The following is a 13,500-nucleotide window of genomic DNA, read 5'->3' on the forward strand; positions in this document are numbered from 1 at the left end:
AAACCTGCACATTTCAGAGTGGCCTTTTACTGTGGGCAGTATAAGGTACACCTGTGCACTAAACATGATGTCAGATCAGCATCTTGATGTGGCACACCTGTGAGGTGGGATGGATTATCTCAGCAAAGCAGAAGTGCTCACTATCACACATTTAGACAGATTTGTGAACAATGTTTGAGAGAAATGGTAATATTGTGTATCTGGAATGAAATATAGATCTTTAAGTCCATCTCGTGAAAAATGGGAGCAAAAACAAAAGTGTTGCGTTTATATTTTTGTTGAGTGTATATTGGATAATTCTACCACACAATTTATGTCCAGTGACAACATTCACTACTAATGTAACGACAACTTTTAAGCTGCTCCTCCCTACAAATGAAATAAACGTTCACCTTCTTCGTGTTCACACTTCACCAGTAGTGTGACTTTAACAAAGTTTTATTTCATTAATAAAGTAATGATGATCAAATTTAGGAAGGTCTAAGACATGCAGGGGAATTTTGTATCGCAAAAATATGTCTGCTGAGACTGAACCTCCATTGCATTTAAGGGACCTTAATGATGTTTTACCATCATTTTCTAATCATAAACATACTTTTCTGCCATACATTACAGAAAAGAATGTTTTAAAAAAAAATTTGTCTATAAAAGTGATAATCCTTATGGAGGATAAGGTGATATAATGAAGGAGAAATCTAAATCTAAATCTAAATCTAACTACAATGTTTTTTGGCCATTAGTCATTTTTCATGTCAGAACAAAAATACCTGCCTTAAAATACATATACTGTACTATAATGTGTAAAATTACGATATACATGTTTCAAAATAACCTAAAACCCACCAACATGCTGAGGAGATGATGCCGCTGTCTTCCAATATTGAAGTGCAGAAAATAATCTCAGCTACCCCGCCCCCCACCCCAAGCCTTCCACCCCACACCCACACCCGCCATCAAGGGTTTAGGCGAGCTGCGTTAACATGATGTCAGCAAACTTCAAAACCATTCCCATCTCAATACATTCCCCTCACCAACCCACTTTACACACACACGCACATACATACACACACACACACACACACGCACGCACGCACGCACGCACACACACACACACACACACACACACACACACACAAACTGCTTTGCTGTCAGGACTAAAAACAGTCATCATAAGCTTACAGGAGGAGATCATGGTGAGGTCTGCCGGGGGGTCAACAGACCTGTGTGTCATGCATCCCTGACATGATTGATTGTGACTGTCAGGGCTCTCAACTGGATGTCTCCCCGCGTCAGACTCTGAATACTGGATTACACAAGCCCTAGGTAACCTTGGCTTTCTTTGTGAGCCTGGGTCGAGCATCAAAGAAACAGCGGGAGACATTAGCATTATTAATGAGCAGTCCTGTGCTGGAGGATGTCTGATCAAAACATTTTACAGATGGAAGCAGAAACCACATACATGCTGGCATCCAGTACCAATATTTAAAGTACTTGTCACAACTCATAATACAGTATTTCTTGTTAAAACCTGAGCACCAGCGTCTGTGTTACTCATCTTAAACACCAAGCCTCTCTTTTCCTGCTGAGAGAGATGTAAAGCTTCACATCTCTTTCCCATGGAAACATGCTATAAAAGCCTCCTCTGGCAGATGTAAAGGCAGGATGAGGCACAGTTTGTTTTAAAAAGTGTTTTGCGTTCAATTAAAATGAGACCTCTAAGCAGCTTTTACAAAAGTTTTATTAAAAAGATGGCGGGTGAGGTGAAAGATGGCAGTTCCCTGTAACCAAGCTGCTTTAAGTGGCTGGCTAAATCAAACATGTGATTCACCAATCTGTAGGCACAATATTCATAAAACAAAGTTTAAGAGAAACTTGACAGAAGAGGAAAGAGTGAAGAAACTGCAGGGGAGAAGAAAAACAATATAACAGAAAGAAGAGCCACAATCGCGTTGAGTACATGATGTATGTTCAAAAACAACCCTAAAACAATTCCAACATGGAGCCTAGCAGCACTTTGTTCTTTTTGCTTGACACACCAGCACAGGGACCTCTAGGAAAATATGCATAAATGCATGCCTCCCACCTTCACTCTTACTAAATATTAAGAGACCAGCAATGGGGCAAACATATGTCATTCGCAACATGTGACAAGCACATTAACTCTTCATCAGAAGATAAAGCCTCCTCACTGCCAGCTGTAGTTTCAACACAATGCCAAGAAGAACTATAGAAGAAATCAACAAGGAAAATAAGCAGAAGAGTAGAAAATAGTTGGTAACAAAAAGTCACTGCTATTTTATCAACGTGGAAACAGGAAGTAGAATATATATTAGAGGAACTGGGGATCAAATTCAAATGCGGTTGGGTAACATCATCAGTCTATTTGTATTTGTTGTTTCCTTTTTTGTCCCTGTGGTGTGTTTTCATCACAGGATGGCTTGAATAAACCCTGAACTGCAGAAACAGTTGCTCCAAAGCCTGAAATGCTAATTTGTCACAATGGCGAGGATAGCGACTAAATCTCTGCCAGTGGATAGCCCGGCGATAGACTTCCAAGACTTAATATCCCTTTAGAAGTCTATTATCTCTGCCTGGCAACTTGCATCTCCACAAAACACACAATCCCAAATACACAGGACTTTAAAGTAAACTGGAATCCTTGCATCTGGAACTTTTGAATAAGTAAATCTTATCAACAGCATGGCCTAGTGAAACAAAAAAGGTTGTTTATATATCTTTAAGAGCTGTTTTTCTTTTCCTTTCTTGTCCTTTTAAGTGCACACACACACACACACACACACACGCACGCACGCACGCACGCACGCACGCACACACACACACACACACACACACACACACACACACACACACACACACACACACACACACACACACACACACACACACACCTCCCCCAGTTCTTTCCTTTGAGGCCAACATTTAGACATGGACATCGTTTGATGTGACTCCTCAAAGCAGAGATCGGGGTGCGACAGACAGCGTCTCCTGATGTTTGCTCCGTTCTCCCGCTGTCAGTCGAGCAGACACACAGTCAGGAGCCGGGAGGTGACCACTGGAAATTTTTTATTTGATCAACTGATAGGCGCACGCAGTGCCTCTCTTCCACATAGTTCAAAACAGAAATCAAGGATATGGGCCAGGCAGGATGCATATGCAGAGAAAGCTTCCCTGATGGGTTCCACTCTGTACGCCCAACAAAAAGGTGCAAAGGACATGAAGGTGTGTCAGAGTCGTGCGTATGTTGCGGTCTTTTCACAACATCTTCACTGGGCTGCACTCTCTCCTGAGGGAAGATAGAGAGAGATGAAATGAGAACAAACAAGCACAGGAGAAGAGAGGCAGCTCTCAGCAGTATCCTGCCTGTTGGACTTTCAAGACCAGAAAAGAGACTTCTCCATCTTTTCTGCTACTTCCACCAAATGGGTAGGAGAGAACTAAAAGAGAAAAATGAACCAGATATCTGTACAGTGAGATAATAATTTCATTTTAAATACACATTATTTAACTGTTACTACTGAGGACAAGACACATCTGAGGCGGATGGGAATATCGATGTTTGTAGGTCGTACACCAAACTGTTAGTGAAAAATAAAAGATAACCGACTCAGGATATGATAATTCACACAGAGGTAAACATTAATGTGGACAAAAATGAATAGCAATCCAGCCAATAGACAGATAGATAGATACTTTATTAATCCAGAAGGAAATTCAATATATCATCTGCTCACAAAAAATATATTAGTTCACATAACAGTAGCTGACACAGACTAAAAGACGTTACATGATAACATAAATACACATAACATAAAAAGACGTATAATAAAGTGTAAGGACGAGTTAAGATAAGTATCTCAACCTTGTAGTAGCAAATCAGATTGTTTTAATCATCTGGAGAAGGTTGTCAAGGTAAACCAAACTATAGGAACTGACATATTTTATGTTCCCTTCACTATGACTCATGTTGTCCTGGAAGGTAAAAACTATGAGGACCAATTATCACAACAACAAGAAAAACTTTATTGTAACATACAGTTTCTTAATTGTGAAATACGTAGATGCCTTAAATATCCAAACATGTGCCAAAAAGTAAGTACAGTATTTTTTGCACCATAAGGTGCATCTAAAAGCCTCTTAATTTTTGAAAAAAACTGACAGTGTGCCTTATAATCCAGTGCGCCTTATAGTGCAGAAAATACTGTGCAGTATCTGACACCCTGTGTCGGTTTACTTGATTGATTTGAAACAGTTAAATCTTCGTAATGTGAGTTTGAAATCTTGACTTGTGAAGTATTTAAAGTCAAACATGATTTATCTTTGTCATTCAGAATCCTTACCTGAAACAACTCATAAGGATGACGTGATGCTAACATTTGTGGAGTAATGAAGTCCAGGTTAGTGCCAGGTGCTCCGGCAGGTGAACTGGTCAGCAGTAGGTGCTCTGGTCTTCTGCTTCAGAAACCAAAGATCAAGTCACAACAGAGAGGCCAAAAGTTACACATAGTTGTTGATTGCCAAAACCAGTTGGCGTGTTCCTTCTTTTTGTGATCACTAATCTGTGAAGGAACAAATAAGTCCTTGGCTCTCCTAGTGAACTTTGAAGTAAACCCAGGGACTTTTCTTTTTCATTCAAACTATTCTGCTGATGATTTGCGGTCACGTCTGTCACTGTTCACCGTTTCTCAGTTGGAACCTAAGCCCATATGGCGAAATGGACTGTCTGACACACCCAAGAACAGCGTAGGTTACTACCACATTTTGTGACTTTCTGTCACTAGTTGAACCACAGTAAAATATTTACCAATACTCTCTGGTATGTAGCATCACTGGAATTTGAGCTTTGCTTGAAACATTTCTGTATTGCCTGCCAAAGAACTCAGCTGCATCATTGTGACCAAATCAATAATGTCACCAAGTTATTCCAAAAATTATTCAAGATATTTCCATTTGAAACAAAGTGATGATATGACATTTCCATCTTTACACCCATGCTGCTGTTACAGCAAAAAAGGAAAAAGGGTTAAAAATCATAACGTAACTCAATCAATTTTGAAAGTTGTTTACTGCATGTCAAACATCAGATCAGCAATCTTTCTCTAAAAGGAAAAAGTTAAGCCGAGCGGCATCCTGTTTGGACCAGTTGCCTGTTTTGTCACATTAGACTGATAAAAGGCAATTTCCTGCTTTACCAAATGTTGCTGCAAGCCTTTGCCCACCACTGTGCAGTAAATGCGGCCCATGTGATGGTTTGTAACGGCAGCAGCGATGGGGTGACAAGCAGTTGCAAAGGCAGCGTTAGCTAGTTGAGCTAAAGTGGTGAAATGGCTGCAGAGTCCACAGATGTAGTTCAAAGTCTATCAGTGTTTGAATCTTAACAAGATGGAAAAAAGGCCCTGTGCATGGGGAGAGAGGGCAGAGCCTGCCTCAGATCTTCAACCTAGACGCACATATACTGACACATACACTGACATCACATCGCAAACATTAAAGGTGCATAGACAATCACATCAAGACACACAGTGAGAGCCACAAGAGTGCTGACACACAAATATACAAAATGCAAATGAGTTCATACACACATCAAGAAATGGCCAAACACACATGGACATCGACACAGACAAAAATATACACAATCACACACACACGGCATGAGCCCTGTGTTCCTGGCTGGCCAGCTGTGGGAGGTCACACAGACATGACAGTTCTGCTATCAGGCCAGTATTAAGGCCTGCCGCTTTAAACACAGCCTTTTGAAGTCACACCAAAGTCAGACACTAGGATCTCTCATCTCCCATCTCCCTTTTAACACTGCAGTGCCGACATTTCATTCTGCCACCCCTTTCATGCTCCCAGCTTTGAATTCTGCCTTTTAAAAGACTAATTTTAACTTTTTCAAGGCTGGATAAACAGGCAAAGGCGTGTCGTTATGATTCTTCTTTCTGACGTGCTTCTTTTTTTCAGCCAAGTTACGAGTGTTCAAAGGTAGCTGAGGTCCACCAAAGCAAAGCCGTGCCTCTGATGTTCAGTGTCAGTGGGCTGATAAATAGGGAATTAAGCTTTTCACAGGATTTTCACGCTACCTTTAATCTTGAAGGTATCATCTTAAAATTGTCAAGAAAATTAAAGGTAATGACAAAGCATCAAGGAAATTACTATTGCAAGAAATCTAACAAATGAAATGTGATGTTTGATCATCCAAATATTTCTAATTTGTTGTTAAAGCACAATATTTTGTAAACATTGTTTTCCGAATCGAGTTTTGAAGCAACATCTGGAAGGAACCAGTTGAACTGAAGATGTTGTGAGTGATAAAGGTAGACAAGTCCACAGTCTCCTGGATCCCTGACTACCTGACAGGTGTACCAGTCTGACTGACTGCACGCTGTTATGTCCGTAGTGTTGGTAAGGAACTGTGCAAAACAGATTTTCAAGACAGTTCCAGGATAATTCCACTGACAGACAACTCAACAATGGTTGGGTGATGAACAATGGTAGGGGAGGACGGATCATCTGGTTCTATCTACAGTATGATCCATTCAGCTTGCTCTCCTCATCAAGACTTTTTACAGTGGTATAAAAATGTTCTTTGCTGCAATGACAAAGAGGATTTCTGAACAAATGGCTAAAGATGCTGTTTTTCTGATGAGTTCTTATAAAGGATAGAAGGAACACATGGGAATCAGTTTATTCCCCTGGTGGAATAACTTTCTTGTCCAAATCAGAACCCACTTCATTGGAAGGAACCACATCAAAATAAGAAATGACAGGCCATGTTTGAGGTGCTAAAAAGTGGTGATCAAACCACGTTGAGCACCCCAGTCTGTTTGCTCTTGGGTTGGAAAAGCTAACTGTTTTTTTGCGGATGTGCACCCCCTCCCACCCCGCATACAGGTTTTTATATCCCATTCTCTGCCCTCTTCTGCAGCTGTCTAACTTGTATGTTTGCTCGACTCTGTGTTTCACAGTTGAAAACATCAAATGCGCTGCTTTGCTGAGGGTTTGTTTACTGCACTGCTGCTATTTTTCCACATTTAGCTTTTTAAAAAAAATGTTTTTCATCTGGATCACAGTCTTCATTGCCCTCCCCTCTCCTCTGATGACTCCCTTTGCCCTCTTTGCCCCCTGAAAATATTTTTTCCAGTTATTCAAAGTTTCCAAATGTCTCCATTTCCTGTAGAAATATATGTAATTGATGACCATTTCTATCCTGCAGTCTCGCTCCACATGACTACTCTCATTACATTACAAGTGGGGTTTTTTTATTCACACATGCCTTCTGCTCACACATAAATTGTGAATGGGCTGTACTTACATAGCATCTTTATTGTGTGACTGACCACTTGAAATGCTTAACAGCATAAGGCAGCATTCACCCATTCACTCAAACATTCACACAGTGGTGGCATTAATCACCCACACACTAATGGAAGAGCTGGGAAAGTGTTCTACCTATGATTTGAGCAGAGTATCCACACTGTCTAGTTAGTAACATGCATATTCACATTTAGGCTGATTCATATATTGTTGGCTGGTTTTATATTGTATGTGTAACATGAAGTAAAGCTTGTTCATGTGTATTGTTTGTTAGGTAGGGCGCTCCACCCTACCTCTCTGAGCTACTTCACCCACACACACCCAGCTGCTCTCTCAGGTCAGCTGACCAGCTGCTCCTTCAGCCTGAAGCTCAGAGGGGAACACACATTTTCTGTATCAGCACCTAAGCTATGGAATGGACTGCCACTGCACATCAGACAGGCTTCTTCATTGGCTCATTGTAAATGTCTTCTTAAAACCCACCTCTTTTCCCTGGCATTTGACACCATCTAGAGTGTTGATTTTGTGTGTTATTTCACATTATTTTAATTGCATTTACCTTATTTTATTTCTGCTTTCAACTTATTTTAACTTATTTTATTGGATTTTTATTTGATATTTTATTTAATTGCATTATGTTGAAGGTTTTAACGTCATGCAATTAAACTGTGCAGCACTTTGGAATCCTTGTGTTTACTTAAATTCTGCTATAGAAATAAAGTGGATTGGATTGGATTATTGGAGTCCATCCCAATTTTCTACTGCTCTGTCTGTACAAAAAGCTCCATGACTCAAACTATTTGTTGTCTACAGTAAAGAGATGCTCATTGCTTTTCAAGTCCAATTCAAGTCTCAAAACATTTATGGCTATAATGAGCATTATATGCTCAAGAAGACCAAGAAACAAACCATAATCAATATTGTGTGCAAGCAAACTAGAGTGGGAAAACTATTCTCTATTCAAAATATTCAAACCATCGAATCAAGTTCACCACTTTAGTTACAAAGGTAGCACAAAGCTAACATTAGAAAGGTGAAGATGGGCTAGATGTGTCTACAAACTCCCTATAGGCGCTGACATCAGCTGTAACATTATCAAGTGACTTATCGCGGGTGTTTTGATGTGATCAAAATGTTTTTGTCTTTCTGGAATCAATTATAGCCAAAGCTTATGAACAGTTGTGTCGACATTGTGCTGGTGCTGATTACTTTGGCTTCATACACCAAATGGGTAATGAAAAGAGGGTAGGGCATTTGAGTCAAACTTATAATGTAATAAGTAGTAAGCAATATTACAAATGTTCACAAAAAATATCAGCCTATGTTCTGATAAAGTACTAACAACCTAATACCTTTGCTGAAAACTGTATTACATGAAATCATTGCCTATTCATTGTGGCCTTTTAGTGTTTAGGGGGTGTGCGAACATGTAAAACAGCTCATTACCCAGACAGCTTTAGAGTTATGTAGGTGTTACTTGTATGTAATAGACTGAAGGGGGTTGCGGTTGGATAGTTCAGTCTGACTTCGCTGCACACTGTAGCAAATTTACAGAACCCCGAGGCACCTGCTAATGTGCTTCCACACACTTACAGCTAACAAGAGACCCGATGGCAAAAGGTAGATGTATAACCATAAAAAATGTTTTTAGTTCATTGAGAGAGAAACAGTTCAACTCTCTGATTTCAAAATAAAGAGGCTGATTTATTATGTTCCTGTTGTGTATATCAGAGGAGAGCATCCTTGTTTAATCATCACCGGGATGTTTACATTGTAGATGCAGGTCATAGCACAGGGAAGCCAGACCCACCATCTCTGCATGCAGTGCCCCAAACAAGAACCACATGTCCCATTCCTGTACTTTAATTCTTTTTTTTATACCTCAACTTCCCTCTCTTCGCCCCATCATCATGCTACAGGCAGTATGCAGCCCCCCACCCTGGGAAAAAAAACACCGGAACCTCAAAGATTCAAAAACACATGTGGTTAGCCATAAAACTTCACATGCACTCTGTGTACCCTAACCCTCCCCTAACCCCCAACCCCACACTCCCTTCCCCTCCAACCACTCAGTAAGCTAACACACACGTCGACCTACAACGAGGAGACAACTCATACATAAGAAGAGACGTGGGGACAATGGAATAAGGAGGAAGCAACATCAGGCAACAATCTGAGCTCTCTTTGGCGGGGAGCAAAAACAAAGACGTTTGGGGGGTTGGGGGGTGGAATGACAATGGTAACAGTCAGAAAGAAGGTGACTGCAGGCTACCATTCCTGCACAGGCCCAGAACAATGCCTATCTTGTGGCTTGGTGGGGCTGCACTGTGCGCTAGGTGAAATTCAAGACAAACGTAAACACAGAGGAAGGACAATGGTGTTCTCTCTCTTTACAAAAGATGCTTTTCCTTTAGCTGCAGGGAGGATGCACACAGAATCCCCTGGTGCAGCACGGCATGGCTAGCTATCATACCTCACATCCTTAGTGCCCTTTCAGCAGCACAGCATATGATACCGCCGAGCTATACGCGTGGTAGATTGGATTTCAGGTCCTCACAGTCAAACTCTGATCTGCTTCATTTCCAAATGCATTTGTGAGATACATAATCTCCCCAGATACTAGCTTTGCGATTAGGAAGAGAAATATGTATATTTTTCGTCAGTACTAAGTTGCCAGGTGTTTTCCTGCCGGAAAAAATTACAGCAGCATTTTCAAAATTATAGTAATAATAATAAGACATTACTCTGTTTCCGTAATCCTACATTTGAACTGTTTATAAGCTGCAATAAAAGCTCTGTGAATTTTATTTTTTGATGGATATGTTCAGGTTCTCTAGTTAGAGTGGAGTATCAGGCAGCATAAAATCATGTGACTGGTCACATGGTAGAGGGATCAGCAACTGCTGTGGCGCCTGGCCAGGATCCAGTCGAGGCCCCCCGGCTGACCACAGTCCCATGGCTGTCTGGGTCGATGCCTGTGTGGAACAACTTGTATGACTGATCCAGGTCCCAAATGAAGGGGTTCGGGACTCAAAATTGGGGGTCTTACGCTCTTAAATCCATTTGGTGGAATGACTGGAGTGTATTTAAATTAGACTGAGGTTCGCGGTGACAGACTGTGAGTCTTTTCCCATGTCATTTATGCTCAGCTGGCTTGATGTTGTAGACTGATGTTGTGTTTTAAACCCATGCCTTTTTGTAATAAAGTCTTTCATATATTAGACTTTCTGAACTGACTGAAAAATAAATTTCTGTTGATGTGTTTGGATATTCTTCGAAGGTGGTCAACATCCCATCTTTTGTGCTCCAACATCCCATTTTAAAAGTGGTTAGCAGTAATGACTACATATGGATGTCAAAGCCTTGCCTCTACTGATCAAAGTACTGTTGTGTGAATCTGGTTCCACTTCCTATTTTCCTGTTCCTGTGTGCCGTTGTTCACAGTCAGAGCCTTTGATCTCACCTCATGTTGGTGGGAGAAGTAACAGACGTTGGATATCATCAAGGGAAGCAATAACAGGCAGAGATGTGGACATGAGGGGGCTGCGATGGCGGCTTGGCACAAAGTCCTGCCAATTCATTAACGGCCACAGTTGATTCCTTAAAGTGGTGAACAGACAGTGACTCAAATCGCTGTCAGAGCTCACTGCATAAGACAAGGGCCTGAGGGCAGGAATATGTGGACGTATGGACATGACAGTAACCTGTTGTGGGATTATGGTGATACTGGGGCACTGAAATTCAGGCCGAATTGCTTAAATTTAAAGGTAATTTGACAGGAATAACATCAAGGTTGGTTTAGTAGGTTTTTCCAGAGTATCCGAGTGCATCTCACAAGGGATGTGACATGCTCTAGACTTGAGCTCAGTTTCAGGCTCTGGTCAGTTAAATTTATTTTTCAGGCTTATTTCACATTTTCTTTCTTAAGTCTTCAATGGAAAAAAATTATAGTCACTGGCAGAAATTCAAAAGTCTTGAACAAAGTTTGCCTATACTGCCTCTGATCAGGGTTTAAAGAGTCACTGATGGGCTCCAACACAACACAATACTGAACATGGAGCCAGTTAAAAAATGCACTGTGACCTTTCTCAACAAGGAAATCTTATTAATAGACAGCAGTAACCTCCTCTGTGTCAAAGCACTTTTTAGCAACCTTAAAAAAAATTGGATGTTAATATGGCATCCAAAAAGCATCTGCTTGTTTGAATGGCAGTCTAGAGTCTAACTAACTGAGAGCACTTTTCAAAAAGATGACCCCATCTAAAATAGCCCTCCACACAAAGATCAGTTCAGAAGGTCTTCTCACAGTGGAGCGCCGCCAAGTGAGAGCCTCTTAGTTCTAAGGAGTCCAAAGGATGGCCTTCAAGCGTATGCACTGACCTTTGCTGATGAAAGGGCTGAAAATGGTATTTTAACAATATCATGATGCCCTTTCAATATGAAAGGCAGCATAAGTAACACTCTTAGCCAATGAAACTTAAAAGGAGAGGGTGGAAAAATGTCTGTGAAGATATCATCGTGGATGTGTGTGAAGGTATAAACCATTACATATTTAAATTGAATTTAATATCATATAGGGCAGCTGGGCATGCAATATGATGCTCTAGCTGTCTTTACATCTTACACATCTTACACCGCAGAGGGATTTAAGTTTCGAGGTTTGATATTAAACTATGATGTGGGTAATACCATTTTTTTTATAGAGGCTTATTTTGAATATTCCATTGTTCCATAAATTTACATTTTGTGCAACAACTATTGAGTTACATAATTTCCACTTGCTACTATTGTATTAAAATCCACTGCCACTCATTTTCTACTGTTTGAGTCATTCATATTTACATTTAAGATTATAGCTCTTTGGATGATTTTGAGCCTTTACAAAAAAATAATTATACTGTAGATATTTGGTTATGTGATCAATTACATTCTCATCTGCTGTCTACAGTTTATTTTGAAAGGTAAACAGATGGAGAAAAAGTCAGAGAGGCCAGACTGAGATGGTTTGGACATGTCCAGAGGAGAGATAGTGAATATATTAGTAGAAGGATGCTGATTCTTGAACTGCCAGGCAGGAGGCCTAGAGGAAGACCAAAGAGGAGGTTTATAGATGTAGTGAAAGAGGATGTGAAGGTAGTTGGTGTGAGAGAAGAGGATGCAGTAGACAGGGTTAGATGGAGGCAACTGATTTGCTGTGGCGACCCCTGAAGGGAAAAGCCAAAAGAAAAAGAAGATTTAGATGCAAGGGGTTGGGACAGGCCTCATTATGGTGAGATGTGACACTCTGTAGCTGGCTGGGATAGACTCCTTTAGATATATGATCCTCAAGGTGGGTAAGCAACTGAAGATGACACAACTGATCAATTCATGTACAAGAAAATGGATGGACAGATAATAATAATAATAATAATAATAATAATAACAATAAATGGATTAGATTTATATAGAACTTTTCTGGACACTCAAAGTCACTTTTACATTGGATCCATTATTCATTCACTCCTCATTCATGGAAGAACGGATGGAAGGACAGATGGACGGACGGATGGACGGACGGACAGATGGTTGGATGGAAACAGATTCTGGAACAAATTTTTTCCTTCAAGATTGTTGGACGGAATGCCTTTCTCAAAGCTTGTCAATATAATTAAAAATTAAAGTCAACCATGTATTGGGTATTATTAGGTGAAAAACGAGGAAGGTAGATATCACAACCTCGGTCTCACTGTATGTGTGGGAGTTCAGGCCAAAGATTGATTGTTTATCATTGAGGAAAACTGTTTAATTTGACATTTACATCAGGAATAGTTATCCAGATTCAAGGGATTTTGTAGTACAGTGCGCCCTCGCGCATCAACACTTGCAACTTCACCTCATCACGGATTTTTAGTAGGTAATCACATGATACCGTATGTGCATTCTATTGGCTGAAGGCATTCGGAACGGCGATATGTTCCTTGAGTCTTGGAACGCAATAAACTTCTACAAGACACAAAAGTGCTTTAAACAGTCGGTAAGAATGTGGGAAAAGGTAATACAGATAAAAAGAGATTTAATATCAGTAAGGGGAGGGTTCACATTTAAATTACCGTAAATAAGATAGTTTGTCGCTCTATCACGGAATTCATCATTCATGTGTGGTTCCTGGAACGCATTAACTGTGAG

Source organism: Antennarius striatus, chromosome 16, assembly GCF_040054535.1.
Source record: "Antennarius striatus isolate MH-2024 chromosome 16, ASM4005453v1, whole genome shotgun sequence".
NCBI classification, from domain to species: Eukaryota; Metazoa; Chordata; class Actinopteri; order Lophiiformes; family Antennariidae; genus Antennarius; species Antennarius striatus.